The following is a 20680-nucleotide window of genomic DNA, read 5'->3' as shown; positions in this document are numbered from 1 at the left end:
CGTTCTCACTTCCACTTTTCTTTTTGTGAAGTTTTAAGTTACCCTCTATATTTATTGTTTTTAAACTATATAAAAGCACTCAACAAAAATAAATGACTCTGAAACTTCTGGGTTGTCTCCCTGGCAGCGCTTTCTTTAAAGCCATTAAGCTAGGCATAAAGTGCTCAAGTAATGAATCCACCCGGATCCCAAGGTATATCAAAGCCAATTTGAATTAACAATGATTTTTCATTTAGTAGTGAGCACAAAGCAACATATATCAAGAAATGATGAAGTCTAACTCTCTTCCTATGCATCGGCATGTCATACAAGAACAATTCATGCACATCAAGTAAAGGCCAATACATAGCATAAGCAGTTTCTTGCAATTTTATCGTGTTGGAAACATAAAGAGGTGGAGATGTAGTTCCTCTCTCATAATAATTGCAAGTAGGAGCAGAAAGCACATGCATATTATATTCATCAAAATCATCATGCGCAACTGTAAAAGGCAACCCATCAATATAATCCTTAACAAGAGCGAACTTCTCCGATATAGTGTAGTTGGGAAAATTCAAAAAGATAATAGGACTATCATGTGTGGGTGCAATAGCAACAATTTCATTCTTAATATAAGGAAAAATAGCAATTTCATCTCCATAAGCATCATTTAAATTGGCATCATGGCCACAAGCATAGCAAGCATCATCAAAAAGGGATATTTCAAATGAATCAACAGGATCATAGCAATTATCATGGCATTCATCCTTTGGTAAGAACAAAGGGAAATTAAACAATGTATGATTTGAAGAGTTACTCTCATTAGAAGGTGGGCACGGGTGATCAATCCGGTCTTCCTTCACTTGTTCTTCACTCTCTTCATCATCTTTTTCATCCAATGTGCTCACAGTTTCATCAATTCCTTCTTCCATACTCCTGCAAAATATTAGTCTCTTCTTGCACATTGGAGACTTTCTCAATAAATGCATCAATATCGGAATTGTATTTATAATTATCATAGCAATATTTAAGGATAGAAAAATTTTCAGGTCTATAAACTGCGTCATAAAAATCTTCAAACTTTTCAAACAAAGATTCAATTTCATAAGCACCCTTAGAAGCAACAAAATCTTCTATTCGTTCCACATCATAGTAATCATATATACCTCTAGCATAAGAAGCCAAGGTTTCATTATCATTAAATTCACATGAAAAGGGAAGATGTGGAGCATTCATCCTAGAGCAACAAGTATAATCATATCTCTGGCATAAATCCCAAGCATACCAATGCAACATAAGAATTTGATCCCATAAAAGTTTTCCCTTTTAAGTCAAGCGATAATCCCTAAAGTATTCGTGTTGATCCAATGTTACTCCCATTATCAAGTTGAAAGGGGTTTTCTCAGGATTATCAAAGTAGTGCATAATATCTCTCACATAACGAGCATCGAGGGTTTTAGGAGGTTCCCCATCTCCATGAGTAGCAAGTACAACTATTTTTTTTGGTGTTTCAAGTTCCATATCCATTGCTAAAGATAGAGAATAACTTAGAACAGGAAATAAAAACTACTTAGTGATGAAGAGAACAAGCACATACGAGAATATTCACCCCACACTATTGCTCACCGGCAACGGCGCCAGAAAAAGGTCTTGATAACCCACAAGTATAGGGGATCGTTTGTATCCTTTTTTGATAAATAAGAGTGTCGAACCCAATGAGGAGCTAAAGGTAGAACAAATATTCCCTCAAGTTCTATCGACCATCGATACAACTCTACGCACGCTTGACGTTTGCTTTACCGGAAACAAGTATGAAACTATTTTGTAGGAATAAATCTATGAGTACTTTGTGGGAATAAAACTACGGATAAATTGCAAGGTAATAAAAGTGGAAAGCTTTTGTCAATAAGAAAGTCATTTGTCCCTAGGCAATCGATAACAAGTACCGGTAATCATTCTTGCAACTTTATATGAGGGAGAGGCATGAGCTAACATACTTTCTCTACTTGGATCATATGCACTTGTGATTGGAACTCTAGCAAGCATCCGCAACTACTAAAGATCATTAAGGTCGTGAAACCCAACCATATCATTAAGTATCAAGTCCTCTTTACTCCCATACGCCATAGCCCACCTATCCGCGTTTAAGTTTCTGTCACTCTCGTAACACTGACAATAAGAAAACCATGAACATATTGCAACACCCGACAGCGAGGGCCCCTCAAGTTTGCGCGAGAAGGAGGGCAGCACAGGATAGCACGATAAATAAAATATACAATCATACCAACCAAGATCACGATTAACTGACAGGACAAAACAGATCTACTCAAACATCATAGGATAACCATAGATCATTGGGAAATAATATATGGATTTGAGCACCATGTTTAAGTAGAGATTACAGTGGGGGGAAGACGTGTTACACCGCTGCATAGAGGGGGAGAAAGTTGGTGTTGACAGTAGCAAGATTGTTGATGTAGATCGCCGTCCCAATCGTTACCCCCGGCGGCATTCCGGTGCCACCGGAAGCGAGGGGGAGAGAGCCCCCCTCCTTCTTCTTCTTCCTTGGCCTCCCTCTAGATGGGAGGTGGGTTCCCCCCTCTGGTCCATGGTCTCCATGGCAGCGGAGGGGTGGGAGCCCCTCCGAGATTGGATCTCCCTCTCTATTCTCTTCTATTTCGTGTTCCCCAGATCTGGCCGAAAACCATTTCTTATATTCTTGGAGATCCGTAACTCCGATTGTGCTAAGATTTTAACATGATTTTTTCCGGATATAAGCTTCCATGCGCCCGAAGTAGAGGTCCAACCAACGTATGAGGTGGGCACAACCCACCACCACGCGCTAGGGGCCTCTGGCGCGCCCTGATGTATTGTGCCCTATGGGCCTCCGTTTGCGGTGATTCCAACTCCCAAAAATCACATATATTCCAAACTAATTCTCTGTAAATTTTCATCGTGTTTGGACTTCGTTTGATATGAATACTCTACGATACAAAAAACATGCAGAAAACAGGAAATGGCACTTGGCACTGGATCAATAGGTTAGTCCAATAAATCATATAAAAAGTTGCCAGAAGTATGTAAAACTTGTATAATATTGGCATGAAACAATAAAAAATTATAGATATGATGGAGACGTATCAGCACATGCCAAGGGAGAGTCACATCCAAACGAGGCGGATCCATCGTGTGCGGCTTAACCGGTGCTCCAGTCACAGGAGCTTCAGCCGCCCGGTTCACCATTGGCGGGTCATTGGTACCTGCACCTGGCGTGTTGAAAAGATTTCTCGCATCATAAACCAGGGGTAAACGACTCTGGTGCCTCCTCCTCATGACCTCGTTTGAGGCACTTTGATCCAAGGTGAGCCGGAAAGAGTCTGCTTCAATCCGTTGTGCCTGGGCATCCAAAGCAGCTTGCTTTGTAGCCATCCTAGTGTTCTCAGCTGCCAGCTCCTCCTTGGCTTGAGCTATCTCATCTCATAGCTTCGCCACATCCACCTTGTGTTGTTCCTGGTTGTCCGGGGTTACCTCCACCCCCATCAAAGTCACCAAAGCCTCCAATAACTCTGTCAAAGCTTGAGCCGGTGGGCGCGCAGTGCCAGTAGCACCAACCGTTGCCACAGCAGTTGAGCTAGAGGTCAGCAACGATTCTTGAACCAAGCACCAGCTATGTACCAGCCATGAAGATCGCCACCCTGTTCGACGACTCATAGGGGTCCGGAATACTGTCGCCATCAGAACAGCCCCCAAGCCGGCCGTCTTGCAGTTGATACATTGAGTTGGTCTCACCGGTTGACAACTCACCATCAGAGTAGATGGCCGTCTCACCGCCAAACATAGATCCTGCCTCAAGTTCTGCCCCATGGATAAAACCAACAAAGGCGTGCTTCACGGCAGGTTGAACTCGGGTGGGTCGTGCACGCTGAGCCGTCTCGATGATGTCGGTGCAGGTGTCCGGCTGAGCGCCTGGTTCGCCGATCTTGCCGATGAAGACGTGGATTCCGCCTAAGGGGACCCGGTACCCATACTCAATTGAGACGGCCTCGGGGCCCTAGCCTGCATCGTCGATGTAGAGCTTGCCGTGATGACTCTTGGTCATCCGGGCCACATCGTATCCCTTGATCCCTTCGAAGCTGCCCTTCAAGAACTCAAAACCTCCATGCGCTGGCCCCACAATGGGGGCCAACTGTCATGGACTTGACACGGCAAATGTCCTAGCGGAAAGACTTAGTCGTGGAGCCATCGCAAGTAGGTTAGCTTAAAGGGGTTAAATAGGACAAAGGACACATGGAGTTTATACTGGTTCGGCCCCTCGCAATCAAGGTAAAAGGCCTACTCCAGTTAGGGTTGTATTTCTTGGGTTTGGATTACCAAGGAGCGAATACACTTGACCTAGTTATCGATCTCTTGTTTCTTGCCTAAACCACCGCCGGGTCGTCCCTTTATATACACAGGTTGACGACCGACGGCTCACGGAGTCCTGGACGGCTCATACGCAACGTGTCCAGCTCAGTGACTAATTAAACTTGCCTTACAATACAAGTTACACATATGGCGGTTCATCCTCTTGGGCCTCAAGTCGCCTCTGGGTCTTGGGCCGTCAACGGGCTTGTATGATCTGCCATCTTCACTGATAAGCCACCAGTGGTATGACCCGGCCCCTCCTGGGCGGTTCAAACACAATATTTATATCCCCAACAGTGCTGGTCCTTTCAGCTTTAGAGGGAGGTATTTAATGGCGTGGAGATCATCTCCGCGAGCCATGTGAATGTGGAGAAGAAAATCATCTATCCATACAGCGGGATCCGTCATTCCATCATGTTGCTCGATGTTCACGGGTTTAAACCCTTTCGGAAATTGGTGCAGCATTACCTCATCGGTAAAGCACATAGGGTGTGTGGCACCTCTGTACCGGGCGACGGAGTTTGGATGACATCTGTGTTCTGTGCTGATCCCGGACTTGGTTATGTTTGTTGTGCCAGGCTTGATTGCCATCATCTCATGCTGGGGCACGTCCTCTTGATCCATAGATTGATCTAGTCTTGCTGGCTCTATTGGTCTGGTCCTGACGTAAGTCGTACGTGTAGCCCGGAGCCGCTGTCTTCCTGCCTCTATGGCGAGGGGACGCGGGCTGGTGTTCGGCATGAATAGTCATTTTATCCCGTCCACGTGGTGTTCGGTCCCGTATTTCAACCTAATTGTATTTTGACGGTATTGGTGCAAGGGCCTTGTTGTCGAGTTGTGGCAGTAGCCTGCGTTTTTGGTAACTCTTTGTTGGGCGCTCAAAGCCATATCCTTCTTTGGCAGCTAGGACCTTAGTCCATCTGTCGTTGAGCGTATCCTGTCCGGCTTTAATCTGCTGATGTTTATTTTTCAGGCTCCGCGCGGTGGCGATAAGCTGTCGCTTGAAGAGTTCTTGTTCGAGGGGATCTTCTGGGACGATGAAATCTTTGTCACCGAGGTTAATCTCCTCTTCGGAGACAGGTATGTAGTTACTATCTTCCGAATCCTTGTGATCGGCGGGTTTTTCGGGACTGAATTGACCCTCTTCCCTTTCATCCTGCTCGAACACTGGCTCTACGGGGCTTTTAGGGTCTTCGGCATTCTTCGGAGTGTCATTGTCTCTGATGCCGGTGTTGCTTTCCCTTCCTCGACGTGATCGTGAGAGGCGCCGCTGACGTCGGCGTTTCGGTGGTTCATTGACGTGCTTATCCTCATCTGGATCTTGAGTGCCATCATTGTCTTTTTTATCAGGGGTGTCCACCATGTATACATCGTAAGTAGTAGTGGTCGCCCAATGCCCAGTGATGGGTGGGTCTTGACCTGGTTCGGTTTTGACATCGTCGTCCATGCCATCGATGTCTTCAGAAGCGTAGTCTAGTATGTCGGTTAAGTCCTCGACAATGACTACTGAGTGGATGGTGGGTAGGATGTAAAATTCCCTAGTCTCAGCCCCCAGTACGAACTGGGCATAGTTTAGAGGTGACACCTCTATGATGGCGAGTGTCGGTGTCAAAACTGGCAGATCTCGGGTAGGGGGTCCCGAATTGTGCGTCTAAGGTGAATGGTAACAGGAGGCGGGGGACACGATGTTTACCCAGGTTCGGGCCCTCTCGATGGAGGTAATACCCTACTTCCTGCTTGATTGATCTTGATGATATGAGTATTACAAGAGTTGATCTACCATGAGATCGTAGAGGCTAAACCCTAGAAGCTAGCCTATGGTATGATTGTATGTCGTCCTATGGACTAAACCCTCCGGTTTATATAGACACTGGAGGGGGCTAGGGTTACACAGAGTCGGTTACAAGGGAGGAGCTCTACATATCCGTATTGCCAAGCTTGCCTTCCACTCCAAGGAAAGTCCCATCCGGACACGGGACGACGTCTTCAATCTTGTATATTCATAGTCCAACAGTTCGGCCAAAGGATATAGTCCGGCTGTCTGGAGCCCCCCTAATCCAGGACTCCCTCAGTAGCCCCTGAACCAGGCTTCAATGACGATGAGTCCGACGCGCAGATTTGTCTTTGGCATTGCAAGGCGGGTTCTTCCTCCGAATACTCCATAGAAGATTTTGAACACAAGGATAGTGTCCGGCTCTGCAAAACAAGTTCCACATACCACCGTAGAGAGAATAATATTTCCACAAATCTAATCTACTGACATGTTAGCAACATGACATCATACCACGACCCGGTCATTATTCGAACTATTTTTCTCAACCAGCACTGCACATATCGTGAGGCGGTTTTCTTGACACGCCTTGTCAAAGCAGAGATCGTGTCCTCTTATCACAGGATTCTCATCAATACGGGTATGGGTAACCCAACCGCGCCACCAATTACGGCATTCGGGGAATAAGCGATTTTACCAGGTAAGTGGGGAGGCACATCACCTCTTCCGCCCTTATAAAGGGACAGAGATTCACCCTTTTTACCCACAACTTCTTCCTCTTTGCTTATCCATTCTCGCACACTCGAGCTCCAGCGCCCAAGTTCGCGTCTTTCTCCTCAAACCACTCCAAGCATGTCCGGAGCGGGAGGCAAGTGGATGGTCTCCTCCGTCACGGAGGAGAACATCACAAAGCTACGGGAAGCCGGATATCTGGCCGCGGACATCGTGCACCGGCTGCCAGATGCGGGGCAGATCATCCCTACGCCCGAACCCCATGAGACGGTAGTTTTCCTTACCCACTTTGTCCGCGGACTGGGATTTCCCCTTCACCCGTTTGTCCGCGGGCTCATATTCTACTACGAGCTGGATTTTCATGGTCTGGCCCCCAATTTCATCCTTAACATCTCGGGGTTTATCGTCATGTGCGAGGCCTTCCTCTGCATCAGGCCCCACTTCGGCCTGTGGCTGAAGACCTTCAATGTTAAACTAAAGGTGGTGGTCGGCCAACAAGCAAAGTGCGGAGGTGCCATGGTGGGCAAAATGCCTAACGTCACCTGGCTCGAAGGCTCCTATGTGGAGACCATAAAGGGGTGGCAATCGAGGTGGTTCTACATCATCGAGCCGCGCGACACCAACTAGGTGGCAGCCCCCGAATTTCGATCCGGAATCCCCACGCGGCTCACTTCCTGGAAAGAGAAGGGCATGTCCTGGGGTTCCCTGGTAGAGCTGACCGGACTCCAGACCTGCATGAAGAACATGATGAGCAAGAAAATCAAGCTCATCAACGTGGTCCAGGTCATGCTCTTCCGCCGGATCCTCCCGTGTCAACGACGGGTATTCAATTTGTGGGAGTTTGACCCGGCCAAGCACCAGACGCTGCGAGAGCTCTTCGACACGACGCACAAGGACGTCTGGAAGGTGCTGTTCAAGGGCGTCGAGGTATCTCCTCCCCTTATCGAGGACTGCGGACTCAGCGCAAAGCGCCATGCCAATCCGGTAAGTTTTTATATCTCACAGGATATTTATTTGCCCTAGTTTAATCATGTGCGGGATCTAAGCTTCCATGCCATTAATAGGACTGGGTAGAGACAACAGAGTAGATTGATTGCCCAGCCCCCCTGCCTGAAGATCCTGCAGATGTTCTCCTAACGGAGATGCTGGTTCTGGCGCCTTACGAGGTGCCGGTGAAGAAGGCCAACAAGAAGGCCACGAGGACCCGGAAGGGTCTCCGGCGCAAGGTTATATCAGACTCATCGTCCGATAACTCCGAAGCGCACTCCTCCCATGAAAACAAGGAGGAGGAAGAGGAAAGTTCTCCCCCCTAGTCGAGGGAGACAAGAAAAGGAAGGCCGCCCCAACCGGGGAGGCCGAAGGGTCCAAGAAGGGAAGGACCCTCCTTCCGGACTGCTCCACGACGGCCGACTACAGCGGCGATGAGTGGTTACCCAGGGACAAGCCCTTGGCAAAGTCGTAAGTATCCGGATACCATAGTAATTAATGGTATGTTTTATTGCACTGCTTCTCCTTATGCTGAATATGATTATGCAGTCCATCCCGAGCCCGTCTCGACGTATCTTCGTCGGACGGTTCTTTGGACTCGTCGGATATGAATAGCGATTCACTTCCAACCACCTCCACCCCTTGCCCTACGGACAACGTCGAGGTGTTGTCTCAAAAGGCACCGAGCCGAGGGGAGGTAGTCCTAGGGGCTCCTCAAGGCGACCTTTCGGACCCTAGGCGCAAAGGGAGCAAGACTCCCACGGGCTCCAAGTTCAGCCCCAGCCGAACACTGCGCCGGAACTTTCGGTGGTTCTGGACTCCGGCAGGCGATCCCCCATTAAGAGGGGCAAGCCGCCCGTGCCGGTGGCCTCTGTACATCCAGAGGCACCGGACAACTTGCTGGAAGCGCTTCACGGCGCTTCCATCGATGAAGAGCACCGCACTATCATGAGTGCGGTGATCGAGAAAGTTTAGTCCGCCAAAAACGGACTAACCGAAGCTTGTGCCAGCCTCCTAACAGGCTTTTAGGTAAGCAATCAAAATATAGGAAAATATTACCGCATAGACAATAGCCCCTGATGCTTTGTTTGGCGTTCACGAAGAAAGGCCGAATAGAGGATCAAATAATGACTCGGGAGTCTAATCAAAATATGTCTATGTGCATACACAGGCTTCACTGCTGGCCGCTGCCGCACATACTTCAGAGGTCACTGCACTGAAGCAGGACCTTGAGCGGTCCGAGGAAGAGCTCAGCCTTACGAAGAGGCAGCTCGAGGAGAGAAAAGGTAAGCAATACCTTGTCTATATATTAAAAAGAAATTCGGTTGTAAAGTAATAGGATCATCATGAATTTGCCAGGGGCCACGACCGAGGTGGCGACCCTGAAGAAGGCGCTGCCCGAGGACAAAGACAAAGTGGCCAAGGAGCGCATTGAGCGGGAAAATCCAGAAGCCCGGGTAGGCGAGGTGTACCAAGAGCTCGAGGATCTCGCCAAAAACACGAGTCCTTGGAGCTTGACTCTAAGACGCGAGAGTCCGAGCTTGCGAAGGCGCTCGAAAGCGTATGGAGCGCCAAGGCTGAAGCCCACAAGGCCCTCCAGGAGATTGATGCGGTGAAGAAGATAGCAGCGAGTAAGGCATTCATTATGCAAATCAAGCATGTGATGGGAACTTTCCTTTTACTTACCCGAGTTCGGAGCTCTCCAGGAGCGTTCGTAGATATTCCCCACAGTGTACTGGATGCCGCGGAGTTTTACCGAGCTGAGGAGGGGAGCTTGATGGAAAAGTTATTTTGGTCTCAGTATACTGGGACCGAACACCCAATGCCCTTGAGCGACCAGCTGAAGCAACTGGTCGAGCTTCACAAGGCGGCCGAACAGGCCATGAAGGGTCTTATAGTCCGGATGTGGCCTGGCGATCCCCTGCCTAGCAGCTACTTCGGTTTGGTGAGGCGGCTTGTGGATGCCTGCCACGGCTTGAAGTCATAAAGCGGTCCGTCTGCATCGAGGGTGCGCGTAGGGCTTTTGCCCGGGCGAAGGTGCACTGGGCAAAGCTGGACGCCATAAAGCTGGTGAAGGAGGGGCCGCCGAAGGGCAAGGAGCATCGCTGCCCCGAAATGTATTATGACAGTGTCCTGAAGGGTTCCCGCCTTGTGGCGGAGGAATGTGCTAGAGATGTAGTTTTTAAATGAACATGGTCATGTGATCCTGTAATGTGAAACGAGTTCATTTGCGCTATGCAATGCGTTTTGAATTAAAAATATTACCTTCTGCACGGCCGTTTATAAAATCTGAGAGTTGGCCAATCCTCGGCTTCTGCCCCCATGTAACTAGTACTGGGGTGTTCGGGATAAACCTGAGCACTCTTTATCCCAATTTTGGGTCCTTCGAGGGAGGTGTTCAACACAAGGAACCAGGCAATCGGACTATAAGGCTTTATCACTCTCACTTAGCCATAGAAGTCTACAATTTTAAATTTTGGCGAAGCCCCTAGTATTCGGAAGGCCGAATTTGGGGCGCTATATACGCCTAAGTCGGGCAAGGCCGACTCCTCGCCTGAAGCGGAAAAAGTCTTTAAGGACTTGAGACCTCTCGAACAGCTACCAGCTCTCGCCTTATCATGAAAGTCAGTTTTCGGCTTTCTCTACTGAGGTGCTCGTCCGGAAGAACTGGGACACAATCGCAGTAGTTCTCCCAACGCTACCTTAGCTGATATAGCAGAACGTAAGGTACCAAAACATGGGAGCCGGGCAAACCCAACTATTGACCCAAGACATGATTCGGAGCTGATGCATATAATGTTATAAGTTCGGGGTGCCGCACTGTCCAAAGTGTTCGTACTTCTCACGCCGTATTATGGGGTAAACGAAATCCCCTGGCGTACTGACCGTACCAGAATGTACGGGTGCAAGTTGTCATAAATGAACATATAAGAAAAAGGGATGGATAATGCAATAATAGACTAATGCTATGCATTGTTATTTAAATAATACGTTGAAGAGTACTGATACAAGTAGTGCAATAAGCAAAAAATAGGACTATTTGACATGTCCTATCCAAGGGCAAGCTGCATATGGGTAGTAAAAAGCGGGTATATGGATTGTTATTAGAGACCACCTGGGGGTTCCCTTGTACATCTTAGCTTCTTGCCTCCTTGGTTGTTCCTTCTCGTAATGTGTCCGGCAATCATACTGCCGGAAAGGGCTTCCAGAGAGTAAGGTCTTGAAAGAGAAAAAATGATAAAGGTGTGCAGCCCCTAGGGCGGTTAAGCCGCATTGCGGGACGTGCCCTGATCGTGTCCCCGCCTATGCCCATGGTATTTTTAGTGCGTAATTATGTACGCGCGGCACGGATTTCGTTGCTTGACTGGGACTGGGACGGGGGCCGAATTGCTGGGCGAGCTCTGAACGTGCCAGGCGATCCTGTTGCAGGTTACTCCGGACTCGCTTGATGGTGTACGGGGGCTGTATCGCCGAATTGGCGGTTTGCCTTAAAAGGCTGCTTTGTGCTTCTGCTGCGAGGGCCGCAGTGTGCTCTTCCGTGCAGAGTGAGCGTTCTGTGTTTCCATTGACTATTATGACCCCCTAGGTCCTGGCATCTTGAGCTTGAGGTATGCGTAATGCGGTACCGCATTGAATTTTGCAAATGCGGTTCGCCCGAGCAGTGCGTGATAGCCACTGCAGAACGAGACGATATCGAAGATTAACTCCTCGCTTCCGAAGTTGTTCGGAGATCCGAAGACCACTTCCAGTGTGATTGAGCCGTGCAATGGGCCTCTACACCTGGGATGACGCCCTTAAAGGTGGTTTTGGTGTGTTTGATCCTCTAGGGATCTATACCCATTTTGCGCACTGTATCCTGATAGAGCAGGTTCAGGCTGCTGCCGCCGTCCATAAGGACTCGAGTGAGGTGAAATCCGTCTAGGACCAATGCGGCGGATCCGCCATGACGGATACTAGTGGGGTCGTCCTTGCGATCGAAGGTGATCGGACAAGAGGACCATGGGTTGAACTTTGGTTCGACGGGCTCCATCGCATAGATGTCCCTTAGTGCACGCTTCCGTTCCCTCTTGGGAATGTGGGTTGCGTATATCATGTTCACCGTCTTCACTTGTGGGGGGGGGAACCTCTTCTGTCCTCCCGTGTTCGGCGGCCGGGGCTCCTCCTCGTCGTCACTATGCAGCCCCTTGTCCTTGTTTTCGGCATTCAACTTGCCGGCCTGCTTGAACACCCAGCATTCTTTGTTGGTGTGATTTGTTGGCTTATCGGGGGTGCCGTGGATTTGACACGAGCGATCAAGTATGCGATCCAAACTGGACAGGCCAGGAGTACTTCTTTTGAATGGCTTTTTCTGCTGACCGGATCTAGAGCTTCTGAATCCGGCATTGACTCCCGTATCATCGGCGTTATCACCGTTCTTGCAGCGCTTGTGTCTGTTACGACATGGTCTGCCGTTGGCATATTTGGTATTCGAAGTGCCCGGATTCCTTGATGTGTTGTTGCTGCGAGCCAGCCAGCTATCCTCGCCCACGCAAAAGCGGGTCATGAGTGTCGTGAGGGTTGCCATAGACTTCGGCTTCTCCTGGCCGAGGTGCCGGGCGAGCCACTCGTCACGGATGTTATGCTTGAATGTCTCTAAGGCCTCTGCCTCCGGACAGTCGACAATTTGGTTTTTCTTAGTTAGGAACCGTGTCCAGAATTGCCTAGCCGATTCCCCTGGCTGCTGAGTTATATGGCGCAAGTCATCAGCATCCGGTGGTCGCACATAAGTGCCCTGGAAGTTGTCAAGGAATGCGTCTTCCAAATCCTCCCAACTGCCGACGGAGTCTGCTGGCAAGCTATTCAGCCAATGTTGAGCTGGTCCTTTGAGTTTTAGTGGGAGGTACTTGATGGCACGGAGACCATCACCGCGAGCCATGTGGATGTGGAGGAGGAAATCCTCAATCCATACAGCGGGATCTGTTGTACCATCATACGATTCGATATTTACGGGTTTAAAACCCTCCGGGAATTCGTGATCCATAACTTCATCATTGAAGCATAGGGGGTGTGTGGCGCCTCTGTGCCGGGCTATATCACGACGCAGTTCATATGAGTCTTGTCTGCTGTATTCGGCCGGGCCGGATTTACTTTTAGTGTATCCGGCGTGACGGTCATCGTCCCGCGTTGGCGCGCGCCCCCGTGACCCATATATCGACCTTGCATGTTTTGCCCTGCTTTCCAATATGTCTCGCAGGTGCCGTGTGTTGCCCCGGGCCTTGGTATTTTTGTTTGAGTGACGGCGAGGTGCAGGCTGAACTTCAGGCTGAAATGCCTCTCTGGCTCGGCCGCGAGATGGCCGGTCACCCGCATCGTACACTGGTGATGTAGGTTTCAATGCTTCCTCCTCGAGTTGGGGTAGCGACCTGCACTTTGGGTAACTCTTGGAGGGGCGCTCAAGTTCGTATTCCTTGGCCATAAGGACTTCGTTCCATCTGTCCATTAGCAAATCTTGATCATCTCGAAGCTGTTGTTGCTTTTTCTTCAAGATATTTGCTGTGGCTATAAGCCGGCGCTTGAAGCGCTCCTGCTCGTCGGGATCCTCAGGCACGATAAATTCTTCATCGCCGAGGCTCACCTTGTCTTCGGAGAGAGGCATGTAATTGTTCTCCTTCGATTCTCTATCTGCTGTTCACCCTCCCGCTCTAACTCGTGCTGGAGGGGATTGTTATCTTCTTTGGCACTATCCGGAGTGTTATTGCCTCTTATACCGGTATCACTACTTTTTCTATGGCGGGACTTAGAGCGACGCCGCTGACGTTGGCGCTTGGGTTGCTTCTTGGAGGGGTCATCCCCCGTTGTCTCGTCACCGTTGCCTTATTTGGGGGTGTCCACCATGTATATATCATATGATGAGGTGGCGGTCCAGCGCCATATGGGCGGTGGTTCCTGTTCGTCTCCTGGATCATTGTCTATACCGTCGATGTCTTCGGAGTCGAAGTCGAGCACGTCGGTTAAATCATCGACAGTGGCTACTAAGTGGGTGGTGGGTGGGGAGCGAATTTCTTCATCGTCTGCATCCCATTCTAGCCGGATATAGTTTGGCCAGGGTTCTCCTGACAAGGAGAGAGACCTTAATGAGTTTAGCACGTCGCCGAAAGGTGAGTGCTGAAAGATATCCACGGAGGTGAACTCCATAATTGGCGCCCAATCGGATTCAATAGGCATGGACGTAGGCGGCTCGGAGTCCGTGGCCGGAGATGAATCAAGTGGTTTGGCAACACGACTCTCGTAAGGGGTGAAGTCAGTATCCGGCTCTATCGCCACTGAGAGTGTGGCCTCCATGGCGGGGTCTATCCACCCGTCCTCGGATGGCGCAATTTGCTCCGGATTGAGGGCCGGAGTAGTTGCAGGTGTGATCTCCCGAACACTGTCTGACCGCAGAGTTACGTCATGCTCGTCATGATTGTGCGGCGCACCTGACATGGGCTCGAATTCGTCGAAGATCAAGTCTCCACGGATGTCAGTAGTGTAGTTTAAGTTTCCGAACCTGACCTGATGGCCAAGGGCGTAGCTCTCAATCTACTCCAGATGGCCAAGCGAGTTGGCCCGCAGTGCGAAGCCGCCGAATACGAAGATCTGTCCGGGGAGGAAAACCTCACCTTGGACCGCATCGTTACCGATGATCGAAGGAGCCATCAAGCCTTACGGTGACGGCACAGTGGAACTCTCAATGAAAGCACCAATGTCGGTGTCAAAACCGGCGGATCTCGGGTAGGGGGTCATGAACTGTGCGTCTAAGGTGGATGGTAACAGGAGGCGGGGGACACAATGTTTACCCAAGTTCGGGCCCTCTCGATGGAGGCAACACCCTACTTCCTGCTTGATTGATCTTGATGATATGAGTATTACAAGATTTGATCTACCAGGAGATCGTAGAGGCTAAACCCTAGAAGCTAGCCTATGGTATGATTGAATGTCGTCCCACGGACTAAACCCTCCGGTTTATATAGACACAGGAGGGGGCTAGGGTTAGACAGAGTCGGTTACAAGGGAGGAGATCTACATATCCGTATTGCCAAGATTGCCTTCCACGCCAAGGAAAGTCCCATCCGGACACGGGACTAAGTCTTCAATCTTGTATCTTCATAGTCCAACAGTTCGGCCAAAGGATATAGTCCGGCTGTCCGGAGACCCCCTAATCCAGGACTCCCTCATCGAGAGATTGTATTAAGTCCAGCGCCTCATTTAAGAGTGAGAGTTGGACAGGCGTCTGAGGATCTGCGGAACTTGGTTCGGCGATAACCACTTGACCGAGCCCGAAGGACGCAGACCTCGAGAGTTCGGAGTTGACGTTCAGAGGCGAGTCCAGTTTCCCCATGACGGGGAGAGTCCCGTTTGACTTCGGGTCCGTCGATGGCATGGTCGCATCTGGGTCTCCAGCTAGAATCTCCGTGATGGGAGAGATGCCGGCTGGGTTCATCCTCCTGTCTTCAGACGATGTGGTCCGCCTCGGATCTAAGGCCGAGGCGGATACGAGCGTCGACCCCTAGACAAGATCTAATAGTGGATCCGAAGGGCCTCCTTCGTATGGGTGGGGAGCGGCGGCCGAGGCCGTGAACCCCTCGAAGATCAGGTCTCCTCGGATATGAGTAATGTAATTCAAACTTCCAAACCAGATCTAGTGACCAGGGGCGTAGTTGTCGCCCTGCTCAAGGTGACCGGTCGAGTTGGCACGTAGCACGAAGCCGCCAAATGCAAAGACTTGACCAGGGAGAAAGGTCTCCGAGGAAACAACATTGCCGCTGATGACGAGGCAAGCCATCGATTCTTCTGTCGACAACACAATGGAACTCTCGATGAAAGCACCAATGTTGGTGTCAAAACCGGCGGATCTCGGGTAGGGGTCCCAAGTTGTGTGTCTGAGGATTGATGGTAACAAGGGACAATAGGGACACAATGTTTACCTACGTTCGGGCCCTCTTAAAGGAGGTAAAATCCTATGTCCTGCTTGATTATATTCGATGAGCATAGGGGTTACAAGAGTTGATCTACCTCGAGATCCTAATGGCTAAACCCTAGTTGTCTAGACTATGATTATTCTGATGGCCTCCACGGACTAAAGCCTCCGGTTTATATACACACCGGAGGGGCCTAGGGTTGTATAGAGTCGGTTTGCAGAGGAAGGAAATAGTACATCTAGACACCAAACTTGCCGTCCACGCATATAGGAGTCCTAACCGGACATGGGGGATAGTCTTCTGCTTTTTCTTCATGGCCCATCAGCCGGACCATATCGAATAGACCAGACACCCGAGGACCCCCCTAATCCAGGACTCCCTCAGTGGGTGGTGTGTTTGAGGAAATGACGCGGCTGCTGAAAATTTTACTACTCGTGAGTCAAACGTGGGAGTGAAATGCCGGGGCTATTGAAAATTTGGATGATGGTGCATCACACACGGTCCAGAAATAACAACTGTGTGTTATGAAATAGAAAAACCCTCAAGGCGGGCAGATATTTTTGAGGGATGCAGATGGGAGTGGGAACAAGAAACATCACACACGGTTGAAACATAATAACCGTGTGTTATCAAACAGAAAAAAGCTCCAGGCTGGTAGATATTTTTGAGAGGCGAAGCCTCGTGGAGCTCAATGTACTGTGGGGATGTGCGTGATAGGGGAACCGATGTGGCACATGGTTAGTGTGAGTGAACCGTGGCTGTTGCGTCATTCGACTTGTCTAATGTTCATAAGTTTGGCGAAAAATGACGCGGGAGAGGGTCAGAACATGAACACACTTGCATGTGGACTAAATATATGTATGAAAAATGGAGGTTTGATGTTCAAATACCAAATACAACTTCGATGTGGCACCTATCTCGCAAAGCACATGGTATTGCTTGCCCCCCTTGTGTTGGCAGGAAGGGAATCCTAAGCAATGAATGCATGCCCGCCACGGAGGTTCACCTCGCAAAGTGCAAAGTACCAGTCCCCCCCACACACGCACCCACTTTAAGTCAGCGGGTCAGAGGGGCATCTCACCAATATGGATCGTAAAACGGACCAAGAATAATCCACCTTCGTCATACAACCTCTCTCTTGTTGTTGGTTAAAGTGATATTCGTCCATGTGACCCCGGACATGGGCTAGCTCAACAATAATCACACAAGTAGCTAGTCCCCGAAGACAACCACTGCTTGCGTGTGGCCCAAACATATGTATGGAGAGGTGTGTTTGAATACACAATGGAACAACTTTGATGTGGCTCCGTGCTTTCGAACCAGAAATCCCCACACTGAGTGAGGGTTAGTTGACAATGCATATGTATGTCACACCACACTTCAAGCCAATGACGGGGATCCATGCATGCATGCGTGCATAGTATATTCTCAAACTTAATTAGGTACGAATCTCACCATGATCTATACTATGAGTGGCACCCCAGCTCGGAGAAACTGGAACGCCCCGTATTCCAGCCCAGAGATCAAGATGAAGTCTTTTGGAATACGACACTGCTTGACATAGAACAAAGGGTAATGATACTGTCGGCATTCTGGGAATGGGGGTCCCCAGACTTGCCCGCCTGCGGCCTGCGGCGTGGCTCAAGTGGGGGCCCAGCGCGGCCCATCTTCATCAGCTCAAGCTTAAGACCCTCGCGAGGGGCCAAGCCTCGTGGGGCGGACGACCGGATGCTTCCTCAGAGGCAGCCTCATCAGGCAGGCTCGCGAGGAGGCGGAGAGATCAAGGCAGAGGTACCTCGCGAGGAGCCCGTGACGCAAGCCATGACGATCGAGACCAGGCGGGCGCCAGGCGGGCGCCGGCCTGCGCAGTGTCCTTGTTTCCCCTTTGGTGCAAAGGGGGCAAGCACAGGCCAAGGCATCGAGCAAAGGTTACCATTCTGGTGCAACTAGACCAAGACCAGCAGAGCGGCAGGAGGAGGTCACCGTGGAGCCCAAGACGGCGTCATCACCAGTGCTTTTGGCAGCCGAAGACCACCTTTGGTCAGGATAACTTGTACCAGATGTTCCCCTTCAAAATGGCCAATTGTTGGCGCCCTTCCCACTCATTATTTGGGGAGAGGCCCAGGGCCTTTATAAATAGAGCTAGCCACCATAAAGTGAGAGGAAATCTAGGGAGGACATCTAGAGATCTGGTAGAGCCCTAGCAGAGAGAGAGAGAGGCGACTGAACTCACCCAAACAGTTCATCGCTCCGGCTCAGGAACACCTCTCGCGAGGCTGTTCTTCCCTTGTATTGTTCATCATCAGCCCCTGAGGCAATCCACCACACCACACACTGGAGTAGGGTATTACACCACAACGGTGGCCCGAACCAGTATAAACCTCGTGTCCCTTGTGTCGTTCATTGTTTCCAGCTTAGATCACGCAAGCAGATTGGACGTAGATCGGTAGGGGAGAGATCTCCGCGCGCATCCCAGTGTTCGAACCTCAAGGGTCTGCCGGAACCCGAAATCCAACAGATACAAGTGTCTGATGTTACAAAGGATCACCTCAGCACGATGACACTACGCCTACAATACTACACTTGCTCTATGCTAGCAGCGGAACAACTCGTAGCAGCGGAATACTTCTAGCAGCGGAACAACAACGAAGGTGGTGAACTCTAGTCCGCAGGGACTCTGGCTGGAACACGATGTAGCTCGCACGCACGGTAACCTCGACAAGCAATCAATCAATCATGGCATCACCTGCAATCTGGCATGCCACGCCAGGTCAGTACATTGAATGTACTTGCAAGCTCACAACAACCAAAAGCATCAAGGCAAAGCAATAACATAGCGTTAAGCAGGTTAATTAGCAACTACTATGATATGAAAGCAATTACTAAGCATGATATGAACTACTATAATGCTGATAAACCAACATCTTAATCTCAATGAACCATCTCACGCTTGGCTAACCGACCAAGCAATATACCATCTCGTTCACCTCGTGATCCACCTGATCACATCCACATGATCACCTCGTGACCACATCACAGACTGAATGATCATCCTCAAGATCATCTCAACATCATCATCTGCATCCTGCCAAACTGTTACTGCTCATAATATCAATATATAAATCACATATAATTCATTTCGTCATGTGAGTGTTGATTGAATGGTGTGACCTAATTCGAACTTGTGCCCATGACTGAGGACGCAGCTATCGATAGATTAAACACACACACTTTGCGGAGGTAGCGCACTTTACCCACACCACGGAATCCATGGTCTCGCGCTCCCATTCGGGTGGACCAACGGCGTTCCAACAAAACTGATGTACTGCCATGACACTCTCCTGGACACTCCGACCAACTCCCTTTCTGGGATAAGTCATGGGTGGCCATGTGCCTACCAAAGGCATCAACGACCACCGTGGCAAAACAAAAGCGGTCCCAAACGGGGAAAAAGGGCCCTATTAAACAACAGGCACACAAGGTTATGCCTACTTATCGGGCCATGGTACCGCACGCCCATAACCTTCCCTCGTTGGAGGCACCGGCGAGAGGCACGACAATAGACCGCATTAGGGCCTTCCCCGTAAAAGGCAAATGTGGTTGCACTGGAAAAGCCCGGTTCAGTTGCACCTGACCAACTTAATGACGGAATTTATCCCCAAAATATAGTAGTGATAACTGATACTCCGATATCATCTATCAACCTGTAATCCAAATCATAGCAATATCCAACAACTAATCCAAAGCATAATATCATCCTACCAAAATACTCCGAGGATAGCATAACACTACTATCGTGATGAATCCAAGAACGATAATACTACTACTCCAATAGCAAGAACAAGCTATCCAGCTAAGATCCACATGCAAGCATCATCTACTAAATCATACTCCAAACAAATATCAACTAGCATCATGATGAAAATAATACTAGCCACTAATAATCCAAAGGCAGCATGACATTCAAAGTAATACTCCAAAATATCACACCAGATACCCTAATGAAAGTAAGCATAACATGAGCCACTAAAAATCCAATGGCAACATGTCATCCCCAAGCTACAAAATATAAGTCCTAGAGCTCCAAGCAATATCATGGCAATAGCAAGATCAAAATAATACTGCATCCACCTTCCGCAGAGCTCGGCACACTGGCGTGCTCAGGAAGGAGTGGCGCATCGGGTGGCATAAAGCAAAGCCACCGAGGAGTACCGAGGCGATGGCAGTTTCGACACAGGCAGACGGCGGCGTCGAGCGTTGGCGGACTAGGCGATTTGGTCCACCAGAGTGGAAAACGAGGAGGTGAGGAGGCTTGGGGTGCTCCGAGTAGTCTACTAGGGGTGGAAGAGAAAAGAAAGGGGCTTCGGTTGGCCGGAATTTAGGTGGAGAACACCGGCGGCCATGACGGCAATGGACGGCGAGGAGAGGGGCTCGGGCTCAGAGGAGAGGCTCGAGAGGTTGCTGGGAGGGACAGAAGGCCAGTGGTGAGCTCGGAGTGCTGCGGGGTTGGCTATTTATAGCCGTGGCCGAAGCTTCCCGAGCTCGGGTGCCGCCGTGCACGTCCGGCCGAGCTCTGCCAAGCTCATCGATCATGGGGAGGGGCGAGGAACGCGATGATGCTATGATGCAGAGGTCACGGAGTAGAAACCGACGCCCGGGAGCAGAGGAAACGGACGGAAGGAGGACCGAGCCAAGCGGAGTACAGTGCACCCATGGCCGTGCGTCGGCTAGCTCCAGCGAGGAGGTTTCGGGAGGGGTGATAACCCACAAGTATAGGGGATCGCAACAGTTTTCGAGGGTAGAGTATTCAACCACACCTGGAAACTTAATATCTGTAGCAAAGTATTTAGTAGCAAAGTAATATGATAGT

The sequence above is a fragment of the Triticum urartu genome, chromosome 6A, assembly GCF_056163025.1.
Source record: "Triticum urartu cultivar PI428250 chromosome 6A, HENAU_Tu73, whole genome shotgun sequence".
NCBI lineage: Eukaryota > Viridiplantae > Streptophyta > Magnoliopsida > Poales > Poaceae > Triticum > Triticum urartu.
Note: the sequence above shows the minus strand (reverse complement) of the source record.